The sequence below is a fragment of the Falco naumanni genome, chromosome 5, assembly GCF_017639655.2.
Source record: "Falco naumanni isolate bFalNau1 chromosome 5, bFalNau1.pat, whole genome shotgun sequence".
In the NCBI taxonomy this organism is placed as follows: Eukaryota; Metazoa; Chordata; class Aves; order Falconiformes; family Falconidae; genus Falco; species Falco naumanni.
Genome location: NC_054058.1, coordinates 77,457,617 through 77,476,044, shown reverse-complemented (window position 1 = coordinate 77,476,044; position 18,428 = coordinate 77,457,617). Strand labels below are relative to the sequence as shown.

At 37.8% G+C, this 18,428-nt stretch overlaps 1 protein-coding gene across 4 annotated transcripts in view; it reads left to right on the top strand.

The window, feature by feature from the left end:
- The window catches only part of ATXN7L1 (ataxin 7 like 1), a 114,658-nt gene that overhangs the window by 11,980 nt on the left and 84,250 nt on the right, over positions 1–18,428 (top strand). Inside the window, exon 2 of one of the 4 annotated variants that reach the window (XM_040594469.1) lies at positions 15,128–15,180. The exons of the other annotated variants lie outside the window; for them this stretch is intronic. The gene's annotated coding sequence lies outside the window, so the exon portion shown is untranslated. The remainder of the gene's footprint in view (positions 1–15,127; positions 15,181–18,428) is intronic. 4 annotated transcript variants of the gene reach the window in all.

The following is an 18,428-nucleotide window of genomic DNA, read 5'->3' as shown; positions in this document are numbered from 1 at the left end:
TGTATTCATGCTTTGTTTTATTTTTGGCTTTTTAGAAGACTCGAAGAACCTTGGGCAAATATACTAAGAAACTGAATGCATGACAATGGGAAAACATAAGGAGAAATAGGAGAAAAAATGTTTTAGCTCTTGAAATTATGGTGAGCTGTGTGTATAGCACTTTCAATAGAGTCTTTGTACATTCTGAGCTTGGTGTAAGTTTTCTTCAGCTATACTCATAACTCAGGACACACTGGGTGTGAACATTACCAAGACTTGTAGGTATTTAAACTTTGAAAGAGGTAATGTAGTTTTACGTATTTTGGGGTTTTGTGTTCACCAGAAAAAGCTATTCTTGACTGCATTACAGAAGGAAGGAGTGGTACAAGTTTTATTTTGCAGCATTTATTATTGTTTCCAGCCTTCTACCAACACTGTCAGATAACTGTCGTTATTCTGACTGTTTTCCAAGTTCTTTGGCAAATCAAAGCTATTGTAAACCTTTATCACTTCCTGGAAGTTAAGAGTGAATCCTGAATGTGAGTTTTTGTGGGGTTTGGTTTTTCTTGTTTTTTTTTTTTTTTAATTTTTTGTTATTAAGTATATATTTGGAAAAGTTGTGAAGAGGTGCACAACGTGTTCAAATGATGCAACGTGTGTAGAAGTGGTAGCTTCTAAAAACCAGGAAGGTATGGTCTATATTTCAGAGAGCTTACAATGCACTTCAAACAAAACCATAAGCAGTGTATGTTACAAAGACAAAAATCAGTCTATGAATGTTGAGAAATTTAATGCAGGCAGCTATTTTAAAGGAGGAATTTGAAGGAGATGGAGAATAATTAGTTGACGTGGAGGAAGGAGGCATCAAAGCTAATAGTATAGCGCACAGGAAAGCAGTGTGCAGAACAGATTTCTAGTGAAAGCAGTTTATTTGTAAAAATAAACTCTCCCTGTTTTGTTAATACTGTCTTACTGTCTTGGAGATGGAAAGCGAAACTAATTGTAATTGTCAAACTGCAAAAATAACATAAATATTGAAAGATAAATCTTAATCTTCCCTAACCATGCCCTCTGTCCTCCAAGTACTTAAAACACTCCCTTTCTTACTAGGTTTCAACCTCATCTATTCTTTTGAATGGTGCCCTAGTTTTGATACTGGGCAAAAAGTGAAGAGAAACTAACACATTATGTATGGAACATTGGTCATTCTTCCATACTCCTCCTCCTTCCTCTGTATTAGTACTTTTATGCCTATTTGTTTGTATATTACAGAATTGGAGAGTAAATGACATGTGAAATTCTAAGCAGCTTTGACTCTTGTTATGAACTTTCAGCCTTAGAGTGAGTCCTGTTGTGTCCGAATTCCTCTGAAGTTTGAATTTTCTGGTACACCATGTGCAAGCATAGAGTGCTATGAAAACAATACATAGAACAAGTGCTTTTAAAAGCTTGTTTGTTTTAACGCTGAATTTGTGAGACTTTCCCTGTATTTAAAATCATCTATTAAAACTGTTTTGAGTAGTAATCGGGACAGTGTGTTTATATACAGGCAAAGGGTATAAAATGTGATTCATGCCTACAGCCCACCTATCGGTGTTTAGGAGAGAGGCAGAGAGAGCGAGTGGATGGGAAGAAATAATGAGAATAAACAAGCTGACTACTGATAATGTTTATAGATCACCTTTCATTAGAAAAAGACCCAAAGTGTTCTACCAGATATGTGCAAAAATTAATCCATTTGTCACTGAAAGGGGGCAGGAGTGTCTCTGAACACAGGTATGGCTGCTGCTTAAAGCTTTATCCTACCTGCACTGGAATTAAATGAAAGAAGGCTGAAAGCCTACTGTGTACTGATAGGGTGTAATCCAGTCCTCACTGAAATATGTTATTGCATGATTATTTGGAAAGTAAAGGAACAATACCCTATTTCTAGATTACACAGAGAATACAGGTACATAGAATGAATTTATTTGCAAACAACAGCAAAAGTAAAATGACAAAAGCATGTTACTTTTCCCTGTGAGAGGTCATGGCATGCTTTATTGACTAGCAATCGTTTCCTGGTTTCCAAAATATGATGCTCCCATATTTTTCTCATTAAAATTAAGCAGTGATCAAAGAGTGCCATTTTTTCAAAATACATCGTTGTGGTTAATCTTTCTATCAAAGAAAGGTTATCCAAACCAAGCTTACAAAAATAGGCCAGTTTTTATGGCAAAAAATCACAGTCCTTCACTATATTTTAGCAAGTCACCACAAATACTAGTATGGTGGGTTTCTATCATTTTAAAATTACTTAGAAGTAGAATTTGATGTTACTGCTCCAAAAGCTAGATTGCTTGCTCCTTTCCTGTGCAAACATCACTAGCAGCATCTTTCCTGCACCTGCTCTGCCAATGGGGACCATGTATACTTTATGAGATATGATCTTGTCTCTATTTTGATTTTTTTGGGGGGAGGCAGTTTGCTTTTTGTTTCCGTTTGTGGAAATGGTCATCCTAGATACTTTGTGATTTTACTTGGGTTCTTTTTTCATCCAGCATAGGAAGGGAAACTAGCTGGTGATACAGTAATAATTGAAGATTATAACTGGCAATTAATTTTCACTACATGAGTAGATTTATAACATTAGCAAATCCTCCATGACTAGCCTGCAGCTCTGCCTTTTGTCTGGTAGAACACTGCCTCTAGCCTGAAGCAATCTTTTGTTGTGCCCACTGGATTTTGCTGAAAGTAAAATCTACTGTGGCCACCCAGCACCTTAAGAGGTGAATAATACACAAGTGAGCATCAGAATGCCATGTGCAGAATAGGTTGGAAGTGGTGAATTTATTCAATGAAATAGTTTGAAGAGGTAGCTTTAAATTGGGTAACCATTACATGATTGCAATGTAATCTTTTTCTCTGCGGTTTTTCTCTTGTTAAATGTAGACACTGAATTCATAGGATCTTACGTAGTTGAGGTTAAAAAAATAAATGTTTTTCTTTATAACAAGTGGAAGTACATTTGTTCATGATCCGTTCTGAATTTGTTGTATTAGGAAGAACTATCTAGAATATAAGTAGGGATGGAAGAATTACCTTAGAGAGTTGATTAAGTATTACTCTCTGTGCAAAGCAGTCTTGAAGAAGGCTGAATATGCATGACCTGGAGAGTAGGAAGGAAGTGAATACTACTGCTTTTTATACAGCTTTACTGAAATGCTGTATCACAGTTATGATGAGCACATCAGGTGTCGGGAAAAGTGGAAGGAGTTCTAAAAAATCTACCTTAATTTGAGGTCTGGATAATCAGCTTTAGAATGGAAGATTTAAGAAGCTCAGTCTATTTAGTTTATCAACAGACGGTAGAGGCTACCTGATAAGTCTATAAGTACTTAGACAGGGTGAAGGTATCTGACAGTTAGATGGTTCTTTGTCAGCTAGATTAAGGGGATTCTCATGGCTGAAAGCTGAAGCTAGATCAGTTCAGAGTAGAAATAAGGTGCAGTTTTCTAATGATACAATTAAATAGGAACAGCTTATCAAGGGATGTAGTAGGCTCTCTGTCGCACAAAACACTCGCATAAGGCTCTATGCTTTCCCAGGAAGCACCTGGTTCTCTAGCCAGCCAGAAGGCTTGGGTTTGAAGCTAGAATAATATGGAATTCTATGTCCTGTTTTAACATAGAGATTCAGTACAGATCATAGGGAAGATTTTTGTTCTTAATTCCTGTCTTCCCTAAGATTTCACTATTTTAAACTCTGCTTTTGTTAAAACTTTTTTTGTCCTGGTTTTACAAAAGAAATAGCGGGAATCTTTTGAAGCACTTGCATCATTTAGTTTGCCTCTTTGTAAAATCATCACCAGTCTGAAAGTGTCACCTTTTCTCTTGGTTATGCCCACAGTAAGGCCTATCAATGCTGATTTAAGGTACCATTCAACTTACATGAGAGATGTTGTGTATGTGGGGTTAAAGGAAACACATAAGCTACTTTCAGTGAAGACATACTTCCAGAGGTGTCCACAGCATTGGTGGTCTTGTAACTCTTGTAAGTACTATATACGAAATAAGTGGAAAGCAAAAGAAGTCAGCATAAATTGACGTTCTAAAAAAGAAAACGTGCAATATTGGATTTTATTTCATGAAATCATTGTGTTTTGGGCCTACAGACTGAACAAAAACTAAAGAATTTCAGGACTGCAGAACAGGTGTGGGGTTTTTGTTGGTTTTTTTGTTTGGTTTGGTTTGTGGTTTGTTTTTTGATGAGTTCCCCCACCCACCCACCCCCCAGTCAGGAAAGGCTAAAACTGTGAACTGGAAGATGAGATTTGCTTCAAATGTGTGTCAGTGTGTGTTCTGTTCTAGAACCATGTGAATTCTCTGTGTGTGATCTTGGGCTGTTTTGGTCAGGAATGTGCAGGGTCACACATGTGCTGCCTTGTGGTACCATGAGGGGATTCTAAAGGTCCAGTGAATCTACGTCGTCTTAGTTCCTTGTTGTTGCCTGTGACAAGGTGGCACAGCTTGATAAGTGTCTGATCCATCAGTTCTTAGCTGAGTAGTTACAAAATATTTGGAAGTCTACACTTGGAGTTGCCTTTAGTGTGTTACTTGTGTAGTGAGCTGGACTGAATGTTTAGACTGAGTGTCCCTGTCATGGCCCTCTCACTGTGTAGATCCCTTTATCCACAATTTCACAAATGTTACATTGGGCCAGGATCTGCCTGTTAGGCCAGTATTCTTTGCAGAATACTAACAACCATGCTATCAATCAAGCAGATGATTGGTCTACTTAACCTTTCTAGCATCATTTAATCCATACCTGCATTCAGGTAAATTGTATTTGAGACTATGGCAAATGCAACAACAAATGATTATATGTGCTTTGATCTAGGGCACTGAAAAGGGTAATTTCTAATCTGAAAGCAGGAGTTTAAGGAGACTGATACCCTGCAGTGGAGACAGATTCATTAAAAACTGAAGGAAGTGGTCAGATAAAGTTACTCTACCTGCACAGTGTGACTGGTCAAGGCAGTGGATTGATGGGCTGTGTGTTAGGCAGAGCTATCTCACTATTATTGTCAGATAAAGGTCTTTTAAAAACTCCATTGTACTGTAGAAAGCTTAAGGTTTCACCTTCCTTTGAGGTAGTGTTCCTCATGGCTATTATTCAAGCTGGAAGCTAACAGCACCACACTTATTTCACTTACCTTCTACAAGAACAAAGTACATGTTGAAAAAAATCATGCTCTAGATTGTCATGCCACAGTCTCAAAGTCTAAATGGATCAGAACCATCATCTTCCAAAAGTTGTGCTTGCTTCAGGAGAAATGAGCTGCAGAGCTTCAGAACCTGTATGATGTTCTGAACCTTCAGAACATATAGCATATGATGGCACAAAACTGTTCTGAGTATTTCCCTGGCTTTTTCTGTCAGTATCCTGCCTATCAAAAGGCAGGGCATCTTAAACCACATGTTTCCATCTGATGTCTGTTGATCATGAGGAAGCCCTTCTTCTCTTTCCCACTCCCATTACTAAAATGTCAAGGTGTGCTTCTGCAGGAGACAAACGACAGCAATCACTTGCAGCAGAAAAGTTCCTGTCCTGAACAGCAGCAATGTGACGCCCATTAGCTCTTGCTGAGCAGTATGTACTTGATATGGCACATAAGTCAGATGCCAGCTCCAGGAGACGAGTACTTCATCTCTGTGCATCCGGTTGAACTGGAACTCTACTTTCTTACTGCCAGTCACCTGCTGAGAGTGAGCCACACTGACCTGTCAGGAGGAAAAAATGTTACCTGTGCTGTAGTGACTCTTCAGGATGCTATGGGCAGGGTATTTTCCACAGTGTGGACTTGGAAGTGTGGAACTGAAATACTTTGTACTGATGCGGGAGCTTAGGGATGCAGAGAGCTAGTGCACAATCCTGACAGTTGTATCAGGCCATCTTTTAAATTGTGTGCTGGATAAACTAGCAACGAAGTGTAGCACAAATACATGTTTGCAGTCTGGAAAAGATATAAAGCACACCAAAAGGTTAGCATGAACAAGATGAAGGATGCCACTGCAGTATGGCCATATTTATATGCTGAAAATCTACAGGCAGATACCCTAAAAATATATGCATGTATATACATGTATTCATATATTTAGAAAATTCTCTGTAATCACATTTGCTTTTGGGTTTTGAGATTTTTCTTAAGTATCTGGTGATTCAAAATGACCCTCTTGCAAGGCATAAGTTATGTTCCTTCATCTGATCTTACAAATTTTATACAGTGTGCTGGAGTTCTTTTGTCTAAATGAAAGTTGGTTTTAATCTGGATATGTGGGATAATGTTTGTCTTATTTGGCTATTCATATTTTAATAATTTGAAAATTTACAGGAAATAAGTAGTTAGTCTCTTGAGTTTCTTATTTTGTTTCAGCTGTCTCTTTTATAGCAACTGGTTTTATCTATAAAAAGTATATATTATATACTCGTAAGTGTTCTTAAGTGGAACTAGTGTTTGGGAGTTGGTCAATGTGTCTGTATTGTATAGCCAGTATTTTGAGATGATCCTTGTCCATTGTCAGTATTTTAGGTGAACTGTTTCTTTTGCTAGGAATGGCTTCGTGGGAATTCTCTCAGTGATAATTGCAGCAAAAGCAACCTTTACAAAAGAGCAAAAGTCTGAACCTTGGGTTTGTATAGATACAAAACTTCCATGTGGATACTGCTTTGAAAGAAGTCTAGTGCTTAAACAGTGTTCACTGCCAGTGTTGAATCTGTTGTCTCTTGCAGGTGTTGGGAACAGTTTGCTTTTGTCTGCATTAGCATCCAGACTGTTTCTGCCCAGATCAGGCAAGCTGTAGTTGACATCTGCTGTCAGTTGAAGATTGCTGACAGGCCTTGGTGTGTAGAGGTCTTCCCCTGTGGCCTGGGGACTGAGAGTCTGGCTGGGCATGTGTTACTTTCATTTGGTGTTACTGATGCGTTTCTCTCTGCTGTTCACCTCCTTTAGGAGTGTAACAGTAAATGGAGGGAAAGGGGGTTCAGAAGATAGTGAGTTCTCTGATGTCCTAGAATACCTGTAGTCTGGAGATTTTTGTTGTATAAAGGCAAATAAGGTAAACATGATGCTTCTACATTTAAAAAGTGTAGCCTTCTTTTAAGGATATTGTGGGTTTTATTTTGGTTTGACTTAACGATTTACCCTTTCAGAACCAACGAACACAGTTTTAATGCTTTAGTAACACAGTTTTCTAAAGCATTTGGCAGGCTGCTTAATAAATTAAGCCTCTCAAGCTTTCTGTGAAGTGTCACAGATGGAGAAACAGAAACATGGAGAGGCCAAGTGACTTGCTCCAAACGTATACAATAAATCTCCGGTTGTGTTGCTAGAGTAGTTTGCTGAAATGCGTCTTCATTTGGAGATTGTATGAGGCTGAAGTAAAAAAAAATAAAATAAATTGCTGCGTGTAATGGCAGCACATGGCGAGTTTTCAACCATGTTCCCCAAAGACCTGTATCTTGTTATTTACATTGTATCTAGTTGCATCCGTACAGAGGCTCCATCCCTTTTTGCCTCACTTTGGGTAACAATTGATACTTTTCTGAAAAGCAGGGGAATGGAGGACCATGTACATAGGTAGGAACATGGAAACTGAGAGGAGCCACAGCTTTATGCTGCTGCTGGCAAGTTTTAATTCTTCTTTTGTTTGAGGAGAGGAAAAACTGCTTTTCTGTATCTCTTCAGAAAGTGCCAATCTTACTGGGCTATCTTAGGGGGTAAAAAAGTTGTCATCAGTATACTTGAACTTTCCTGTTGTTGTTGTTTTCTTGTGTTTGATATTTTGCTATACTTGCAGTTAAACAAAGTTAGGTGCTTAGCAAAAACTACATTCTGTCCAGACAGCACTGCAAACCTTGCCTTGGAATTTATTATTTATACAGGTATATTTGTGGACTGCGTTCTACTATCCAGTGTATTGAAACCTCAGATAGCTTTGAATTGTGGGGGAGTTTTTGCTCAGAATTTGTGCTTAGATCCTAGGAGACTACAGAGTAGCAATTGGATGCTACAGTATATGTTCCATGGCTTGAATGAGGCTTTCCTTCACTTGAGCAGTTCATCATTTTCTCTTTACCAGAGCATACTGACTCAAGAGTGCTGCTATGGAGTTGGTTCATTCAGAGAGATATTTTGCAGCAAGGAACTTGCTGTTGTATGTGATACCTTCTTTTACTTGGTTTTGAGTTGCTCCTGACATTTTTCTGCCATAGGTTTGTTTTTAATTAGAGGGGTTTGGGCAGGTGAAAGGGCACAGGGGGCTAGAGGTGAGAGGAAATTACCCTGGAGAAGGATAGGGAAGAGGAGCTTGGGGGATTTCACACAGTGGTAGAGTTCTGGGAGCATATCTTCTTAAGTTTCAGGTGATGTGTCCTTGCTAATAGTGTGCCCTCTTGCCTAATTTGCTTTATGTGTAAGTGCTTCAGATATGCCTAATGGGAATACTATGGGAGTTTGCAGATTACCAGAATCTGTTTGAAGGAATCAAGAAGAGTGGTAAATGATTAAGTTTTTGTTTGGTTGGAGTGTTCCTAGTTTTGATGGTGTGTCGGTTACTGATGGCTTACAGTTCCTTTAGTATGTGTGTTCAGTGCTCTGCACAGCAAAATAGAGGACAAAGTTTTCATTAACAGCAGGATAGTTCCCATTATGAATAATCTTGCTTACCTTATGTGTCCAAGATCTTTCCTAAAAGTTCAGAATATTGACTGTTTTGAAAATGAGAACACTTCTTTTTCATTTGTGTTCGGAGATTGTAAAATCTAGTCATCTTCTGAATGTAATTGAAAGCCACACAGTCAAATCAATGCATTTCATTTTTAAGGGGATCCTTTTATCCTTGTATGCAGATGTCATGATGATAATATAGTAATCTGGTCATTAAAATATGTTTAGGCCTTGGCAAAGCTCTGCAACATTAATAAAGTGAAATGCAATCCCAGTTTGTGAAATACAGTTGATGATAGAACTGGAAAAAATAGTCCTGTATTATTTACATAAATTTTAATGTATTTTTTTGCAAAGAAGAAATATTCACATGGGAGGAATGCTTTAATTTGTTTTTGCATAGCGAATCTGTTTGGTGGAATTGTAGCAGAGAGGATCTTATTTGTATTTTCATCAGTGGTTTTGCAACATGTTTGACATTTTGTGATCCTCTGTTTCCACACAGGAATAAAAGTCCTTGTCAGGTTATTGATACATGCAGTTGTAAAGCACTTGTGAATTATCTTGGAATGTAAACAGTGATTGTGAACTGGCCATGAATATGTTATTCTAATAAGAATTTGGCCATGTTGTGATAATTAACTGGGCATGAATGATTACTAGCAATTTTTATTGTATTATAATTTGTTTTTCATGATTGCTCCCTTTTTTTTTTTTCTCCACCCCCACCCTCTTTCTTTGGTTTTTTTTTTTTTTTCCTCCTTTCTTTCACAAGGGGGAAGGTTGTCACCTCTTAATTTCTGGTAGCGACCCTCTTGATACTGAACCAAAATAACTGTGATAGACAAATAGCCAGCTTCTAAGCTGTAAGTGGGTAGATAGTTGCAACATTCTCCTTGCTGTAAAATATAACTCTAGATGAAACTAAATCTTCTCACTTCACGTACGTGCTGTTGTAGACTAAGATTTTGAATTTAGGTTTGGATCTTAGTTATGCCCATGTTTTCCATTGAAATTGTTAGTGTGTTGTTGTATTTAATCGCTGATGACTTTGATAATGTTAGCTGTAAAATTCAGCTAGTGCATTAAATGAAAACTGCTTCCACTTAAGCGTTAAAGAAATAGAATTGTAATTAGCAAGTTCTGATTTGTGTTCATGAAGAGTTTAGTATGCTACAGTTAGAAAGAAAAAAATATCTCTTTTTTGTTATTCACTAACCTAAAACTATGTTGAGAAAATGTACTATTACAGAATTTGTAATGGCTAAAGAGATGTTGCAAGTGTCCTTCAAGTATCGCAAATACAGGTGATGAGTGAAAAATTTATAAAGGAGTGTTTCAGACATTAAAGAAACTCATCTAATCAGTAAAGAAATTTATATGTAAGGTATCCAGACTGCCTTAACTCCTACTGTATACTCATGTAGCAACTATGCATCCTAGTAACTTACTTAGAGTATGTGCTTCCCCATAGATAGTGTTGGGGTTTTTTTTCAGCTCTTGTAGGCTTTTTATATTGCAGAAGCGTGTTATAACCAAAACAGAGTTCAGTTTTACAAACTACAAAGATTCCAGACTCTGATGCTTGCAATTGAGATACAGGGTTTAAAGTCTTTGGACTCTGTTTAAGTATCAAATGGTATACTGCACTTGAACTTGGAGACTTGAAAGAGCAAATGTACTCTGAGGTATGAAACAGGTTTAGGAATCCTCTGCCCAATACTTTGGAGATGCTTCATATTTTAATATTGTGGAAGAAAACGTATTCTGGGCTTAAGAGTTCTACTTAGGCAGAGGCTTTCTATCATGAATCCTGTTTAAAAGGACTGTTTAGTCTTTCTGCTCTGATAACTACAGAATATCCTTTCTGTTGGAAAGTTGTTGGAAAACATACCTATGATGATCTCAGAAACAGAATGGTATCTAATTGCTGAGTAGTTGAATAGATCATTTACAGAACCTTCATTAACAGGGAGTTTACCTTAGCAAGTGGTGTCTTATGCCAGTCAGATACAGCACGTCTATCAAACAGGAGATTGAAAAGGAAGGTGCACATCACTAACTTAGAGGTTTTGTGAGTGATGGATGCTTCACATATGTACCTTACAGATGTATATGGTCATTCCTTGTACTGTGCTGAGTGGGGTGTTAGTGCATACTGCATTTTTTTCTATACTCAGATATCTGGCCTCCTTAACAAAGAATTTCACGGCCTCTTTTGGTTAGAATAGGGATTCTGTCTGACACTATATTCATTTACCCTTCATTAAATCAGTGTACCATGTTAATCTCTCACCCAACTGCTGCCAAGAGCCCTGAGGCAGGTACCTTCCACAGGTCTGGTGCTGCAACAGCATACACAGTGCAGTCCTGCGCTGAACTATGTTGCATCCCTCAAGATATGTATGTATGTACCTCTTTCACAATAAAGTAGCTTCAGCTCACACAAACAGCTCCAGAGGTTGCTTCTGATCCTTGATACATTTCCACTTGGAGGACATGCAAACAATTCTCAGTGGACAGATATTTGCTCACATGGCTGCTATACTGTATTTAGGCTATTTTCTGTTAGGTTTTTTGGGGTTTGGATTGTGGGTTGGGTTTGGGTTGGGTTGGTTTTTTTTTTCAGAAGCTGAATTTTGTTGAACTCAGTCTTCTGGAAAAGTGGCTTTTTCCAGATGAGATGTTGTGATAGGAATTAGCTGTCACTCATGCCATTGTAATTACACTTAAACTTGCAGATGAGGTGTTAACATATATTAAGATACAAGTTATAATGGATATACTTCTTTTCATGTATGATGCTTTTCATCAGTAAATTTGAAAGTATTTAATTAGGAGTTACAATGTACATAATTGCTCCTGATGTACAGGGAAAGACAGTAAGAATTCAAGAAATCTGGCTAAAAGTTTTCCCAGTAGGCAATGAAGGAATGCAGGGTTTGACGACTCCTCTGTCCACTGACAGGTCCGTTGGATTGTGAGGTAATTAGTAAAAGCCCTCCAAGGACCCATACTGTTACAGTAAATGGGGGTAAGATTTGTTCCTTGTAATAGTGTGGAGGATATTTTTGTTTAATGGGTTTGGTGAAAAGGTCTCTTAAGTGGTCTCTGTCCATGAATCTTGATGACGTTTTATTGCTTTATGATGCTGGAGTGTACCTTAAATGCATGAGACAAGGCAGTGCATTTTTGCTTCTCTGTTTCCTTTTTCTTCTCTCTATTCAAGGCGCTATCACCACTGAAGACAAGTGTGTGCCAGGGAATTGACAGTGTCTCTGAAAACTTGTGTCTTGGACTCTATCTAGGAAACCTTTTATTCCACTGATCCTACAATTAGGTAAATCATGGAGTACTAGTAGCCACAGCAGACTTGAAGAAAAGCTGAAAAAAAGTGGATTCTAAACACATGAAGAATCAGTCTTTAAACAGAACTGTTTTGTTGTTTGGTATTTTTAACAATTACAGGGCTAGCACAGCACTGTAATGCTGGCTGAAATAAATAGTAAATTCTTTGCTACACCCAAATCCTCAGAATAGTGTAATGCTGGAAGGGAGATTCCTTCTAAGCAAAGTTGACTGGCATCGGGCTGCAGCATAAGAAGTGTTAAGTGGTCTGCTCATGTCAGTGAGCTGTTAGGTGGATGAGATTATCTGGGACGCTGGGTGCTGGTGAAAGCATGGATTCTGGGATGAGGTCATGTCAGCAAATGTTACTGCTGACCTTTTGCATGTTTGTGTGAAGAACCTGAGACAGTCAATGAGCAGACCCATTTTCGGCAGCTTGCTTTAATCTCGGTGCAGTTTTCTTTGTGTGTTTTCCTAGGATGTTCTTAGCTCCCCAGTAAAAATGGCTGAGCCATTTGAATCCTAATCTCAGTCAGGTGTCAACAGTAATGAAGCTGCAGGTACCCCTACAAGGGAACTGGGCTCAAGCGCCTGCATTGAGAAGCCAGCTTGCTACCTTCATGGTCAAATGGCTTCAGTCAGCGTAGCACATCTCAAGATCTGAATCAGCCTGCTGATTTTTGATTACATTCAATGGTCTTGCTTTAAAAAGAAAGACTTTCCAAGCCTCAGAAATGCTACCTTGTGGTATCCGAGTTACCTTCTGAATTACTAGCCAAGTGCTGATAAGTTATTGCTGCAGTGAAAAAATGGAAAGTGAGGTCACGTTCTGAAGAAGAGTGGGCTGGAAAGATCCTTGCAGTAGTCATATACTTAAGACTATAATTAGGAAAAAACAGTTGTCTTTCTGTATTTTGAGTAGTTCATTCCCCAAAAGCCACAGTTTTCTCCTGTCCAGGAAACAAACAAACCAGCTCCAAAGAAAACTGAAGCTTTTCCAAGTCTCTGTTTAAGAATGTGAAAATTAAATCGTTTCATAATTTTTTGGTTTGTTAAACAGCAAGAATTACATAGGTACAGGTCAGAATATGACTTGTGCAGTATTCAGTATGGCAGAAATTGAAACAGAACAATAACATGATTGAACTAATAAACTGCTGCTTTCTTTCATTGAAAGAGCCCCATTAATAGCTTTTATTGTATTAGTGACTATGTCTTTGAGTGATGATATTAAACTGGTGATTTGTATTATGAATAGGTACTGTGCAGCATAACAACTGCAGATTTTTATGGGTTTTTTTGACAGATAAAAATAAATGTGTCTTCCGTTGCTTTTTAATTTCTTTTTCTTTTTCAGTACTACTATATGGGCAGGTTTCTTTAGACTTGCTCTGTAAATTTTTTGAAAGATGTCAGAACTGAAATATCCTGATATTTCAGTGGTGAAATACTTAGTTTCTTTTGCTTATTCCTTAGTTGGTAAAAACTCCTCAAGTTTCTTAAGGCCTTTTTTGCCTGATGTAGCAACAACAACAAAAAATTCTCATTTTTCTTTCATCTAGTGGCAGTGAATCTCATGAGTATGTCTTGGTAGCGGAGTTTGTGCCTTCATAGGGTGATTGCTTTAACTGCAGAGCTTTATTTTGAGGCTTTAAATTGTGATTGATCCTGCACCTGTGACAAACTGTAACTTAATTAGTAGCACCCCTGGAAGAAGGAGGGAGCAGAAAGGAAGGGAATACCTCTGAATGCAGCATGTACATGTGCTTAAGGATGTTCATATTGAGGATTTGATGGACACTTCAGTGGCATACAGACTTGCACTGACCTAAGCTGTTTGTGACTGTGTTCTTCTTTAGGGTTGTGTCTCTTGGAAGCAAGAACACTCCCTGAGGTGTGCAGCAAGCTCTTGGCATGGGCTCAGTTAGTCGAGCAAAACTCTGCTTTTATCTCTTGCAATACAGAAGAGATTGCTGTACCAGTGCAAAGTGCTGCATTGCCAGACTAGTTTTTCTATACTTAACATGTTTAACCAGGAGGAGCATATTCCTATACTGGAAAGTGTGGTGTACATGTAACTGTACTATATAAATCTCAGTGTAAGAGCTGATGATGTATGTATGCTTTTTCAGACAGTAAAAGTATTTGACTGATTGTACTTGCAAGGATAATTATTCCCTTGAGAGGAGAATTCTTAAAACAAGAGAGCTATTTTCTGGAGTTGTATGTTAGTGGAACTAAAGACTTCAATCTGCAGGAAATATTAATGTCTGTTTTACTGTTTTGCCGAAGTGGCCTTGGGATAAAGTTTTGGTATGTTTGGATTTTGGTTAAAAAGTTTCTCATTCATATTTCCATATCCTGTTACCCATTAATGAACTTTTTCTCATATTTTTCTTTGGCATAAAGTCCTCTAACTGAAAAAAAAGTACAGTTGAGCATTTTAAGTGGTACCTCAATCTGCAGGCCAACAAGGAAGAGAATAAAATCAATTTCACTTGGAATTGTGTGAAGGAAAAAGATGATTGTACTGAAAGTCTATCTGTCTGTCATAGAAGTTACTTTCAAGTTATGTGAGAAGCAATATTCCTGGAGAGGTGCTGTTATAAGTGTAGGAGGCAATACAGAAGAAGCACAGAGAATTGGCATAAGAATTATTTGTGTCCTTTTAGACAATGTTTTCATTTAATACCCAGCAGTTGATTAAGAACAAGCAGATACTTTCCATCTTGAGTGAGAAGAGAGTTGTTAAATTAAAAAAAATAATAATCTTATGTTCTTGCTCTTGACTTTTATTGAGGGGAGAAGTGAAGTGACAAAATAGAAACACCTTTGGCAATGGACGTGGGGATTGCAAAAAGCTAGGCAATTATTGGGGGGGAAAGAAAAAAATAAAAATAGAAATTGATATACATGGCTGCATAGAAAGTGCCCTCTTCAATTCATTCAGTCAGGTTTTGAATGTTGCAGATTGTTTTGCTTGTAAAATGCATGTGTTGTAAATGTCATGGCTAATTAGTTTCAGAGGGTGCTTCTGATTGCTTTGAGATGCAAAGTATTTAGATATTTAGTTATGTTTGACTTTTTTTTTAGCTATGCTTTTGAAGAGCTGACAGACCCAGAAACTGAAGTTGACTATAGAGCAGGTAAACAGCAAATTCCCTCATAGTATCTTATGATGTGATTTGCTGAAGATGAGTTCCTTTTCTGTTATAGTGTACCAGTGATGTCGTGGATCTGTCTGTGATTATTTCTGTTGGCAACCTTATTCTGAACAAACTTAGGTATACAGTGGTCACCAAATATTTAACGGACAGTACTACTAGTGATTTGCTTTGAAGTAGCAACTTAGTAGTGAAAGATGATATACACCAAACATGCTCTATCACTGGATATAGCATCTTTTTCTTAGGTCTACTGAAGCAACAGGGGTTTTCCTTATTTGGCATTAAGAAATAGTGACTTGACTGTAAAACTGTACAGAACACTTTGGGAGGTGAGGAACTGGATTTGAGTTTTCTATGGACTTTCTGGTGGCTGAGTTGGGAGTATAAAGAAATACTTTCCTCAGCAGCAATGGATACTATGACAGCAGTAAAGGCACCCATAACAGCACTTGATGAAATGGGAGCAACATGTAGGTCCACTCTTCCTGTACATTGACAAGCAATGAGATACTTAGCATTTTCAAAATTACATAGGTGAGATTAGGGATTTTGTTTTTGTCAATATTTTTTGCTCATTTACTCATTATTTTCTCTCATAGAAAAATTAGAAGAGTATATTCATTAGCCATTGTCTGAGAAATATTTTCCTGATGATGCTATCTTTATTAAACTTTTATTATAAAAACAATAATAATCTTGTTATTAAAGAGCTGAGCTAAAAGCTGTGAAAATTTTCATTTTTATAGGACTTCTAGTAACACATGTTCTTATTCAAAAAAGCGGGATTTCTATAAAAAATGCGTAACAAAAGTTTTGTTTGAAAATGTCAACAAAGACGAATATATGCTGCAATTATATATGCCCCTTGGATATGAAAACACTCCTTTAAACATTATTAAGACTTCTTTAATAAATCTTTGTGATAGCATCCCGATTGTCACACACCACTTCTAAAACATACTGAAAGTTATCTTATTCATTGCTTGTTCTATAGTCATAGTGAGGTCCCAGCCAAAATGAAGGGCCCCATTGTGGCCACAGTATATGGACAAATAGTAAGAGAATACTGAAAGGCTGCAATCTAAACAGGCAGGGTAAACAAAGAGCATATTATCCTGATTTTAGAGATGGGATACTGAGGCACAGAAAAATCTAATCGGGGTCATGCAAGAATGTTGTTCAGGAGCCAGGAATTAAGCCAGCTCTCTGCTTTAGTCCAGTTGTACTGCCTTAAACCAGAGTTGCTCTTCTGCAGAAGATAATACAGCTTTGCAGGCTAGCAGCATGTGAGTGCCAGTTGTGTCTTGCTGAGTGTTTATGAAGAAAACACCAGTTGGAGGATTAAATTCTGTTTCATGGCAGTCTGCACAGAAGAAATAGGAGTGAAGGGTTGTTTCGGTCATGGGTTTTTTCTCCTGAGGACTGCTTTACTACATAGATAACATTTTGTTGTTAGTGTGCATTAATAAGGAAATGAAAGAAGAAAAAGTGCAATCCTTGTAGTATGTCATTACTGGTATTCCAAATGATGGGATTACTAAAATAAAGTATTACAAATTAGTTGTATTTGAAAGATTTCTGGGGGATTGTTCCACATTTCAGTATTCAACATTCCCTTAATGTAAGATCATTGAAGATGTGGCTTTAGCAAATGGGGGGAAAAAAACTTTAGTACTCACTCTGACCCACTGTAAACATAGTCTGTAGCACAGTTGTACTGTTGTGCAGTTTACAGATGGGTTATTAATTTATTTTGATTTCAAGTATTTATTTTCATTTGCACAATGGGAAGCTTCAGGTCTTTGCCCTAAGTCCATGTAGAAGCCCTGCTGGTTTGAAATCAAATAATAGCATAGCTACATCATTAGTAAATACTTATTGATTATAGTGGACACTTAGGATTACTGTCAATTTGTCTTCTATATCATAGCACAATATTTTATGCTGTCTTCTCACCTCTTCAGCCAGCCACAATCAGAAGTGATATTTATGGTGAACTAAGAACTAAATTTCTCTGGTTACTCTGGCTGATCCTCAGCTATTTTAATAGCCTCACAGGATTTTTGTTCTCTGAGGTAGTCAGCTAGCAATTGTCAACTAAATTTGAACATTAGAAGATATTTGCAAGATTTGCTTTGCAGTAGAGAAAGACCTGCATTTTTTCCAGTATGAAATTTCTTGCATTTTTCTTTCTTTTAAAAAGTCTTAATTGGTTTCCCATAAGGAGGAAATGTCTTACGCACATGGAACAGGTTCTTGGAGTAGATGCTGCTGCTGGTCCCACTGCAGTAGCACTTGCCACTGGTATGCGAGACTAAGTATTTTTAACTGTGTCCAGTTCTTCTTTTAGCTTGGAAAGCTGAAGTCTTCTGTTTACAAAGTCAGGAGGTTGCGATAACAGTTGCAGCTTTCCCCTAGTTTCCTGTCATGACAGCAAGGTTGTACTTTGTGAATTTCTTGTGTTCCTAAGCTGAAGTTAAACATGCCCATTCTCAACCTTTTATCTTTTGTTTCAACTGCTGTGTTCTGATGATCACTATACTCTGGCCTAAGCTTTGCTGCTTATGTAAGTAGCACCAAATGGGATCAAACCAAGTGCTGACCAAGAAGCTCAGAAAGAAAAGAGATCAGCCTTTTAACAAAAGGAACAGGGAAGCTTTGTAACAACCTGGATCTAAAGAGAAGCAGCAGACTGCTAGGCAGGGTGTTAGCAGTGTTCTTCCAACTAAATCTGCCTTCAGGGAGCAAGACTAAGGCAGATCCAGCTCTGCTGGTACCAGTCTGTAACCTGCATTAATACAGACTCTGTAATAAACCACAATGCCTTGTATATAGACAACTTCCTGAAAGAATAGTTGTTCTCTGTTACCATAAAATAGGTGTGTTTTCCCATCTGTCAAGCAGAACTGTCTCCTTCAAATTCTGCATGTTTTGCTTTGAGGGACCTGAAATGCCTTTTTTTTTCCATTCCCTCAACTACCATTTGCCTTGTTGTCTGAATTTGTGCCAATCGTGGCGGTCTTGGCAATCACCTATGTTAGGATAGATAGACTTTGTAGAGCTGTGGAGGTATGAAGAAGAAGGTCTTAATCACAGATAAAAGGGAAAAAGTCTCATTCCTCGTTAGCATTCTTAGCCAGACTCTTGGTAGGAGTGAGTATTTGAATGGCCCATCTTTCCAGCAAGAGACTCCCTCATTTTCACTGATACTGTGTTTTCACCTTTGG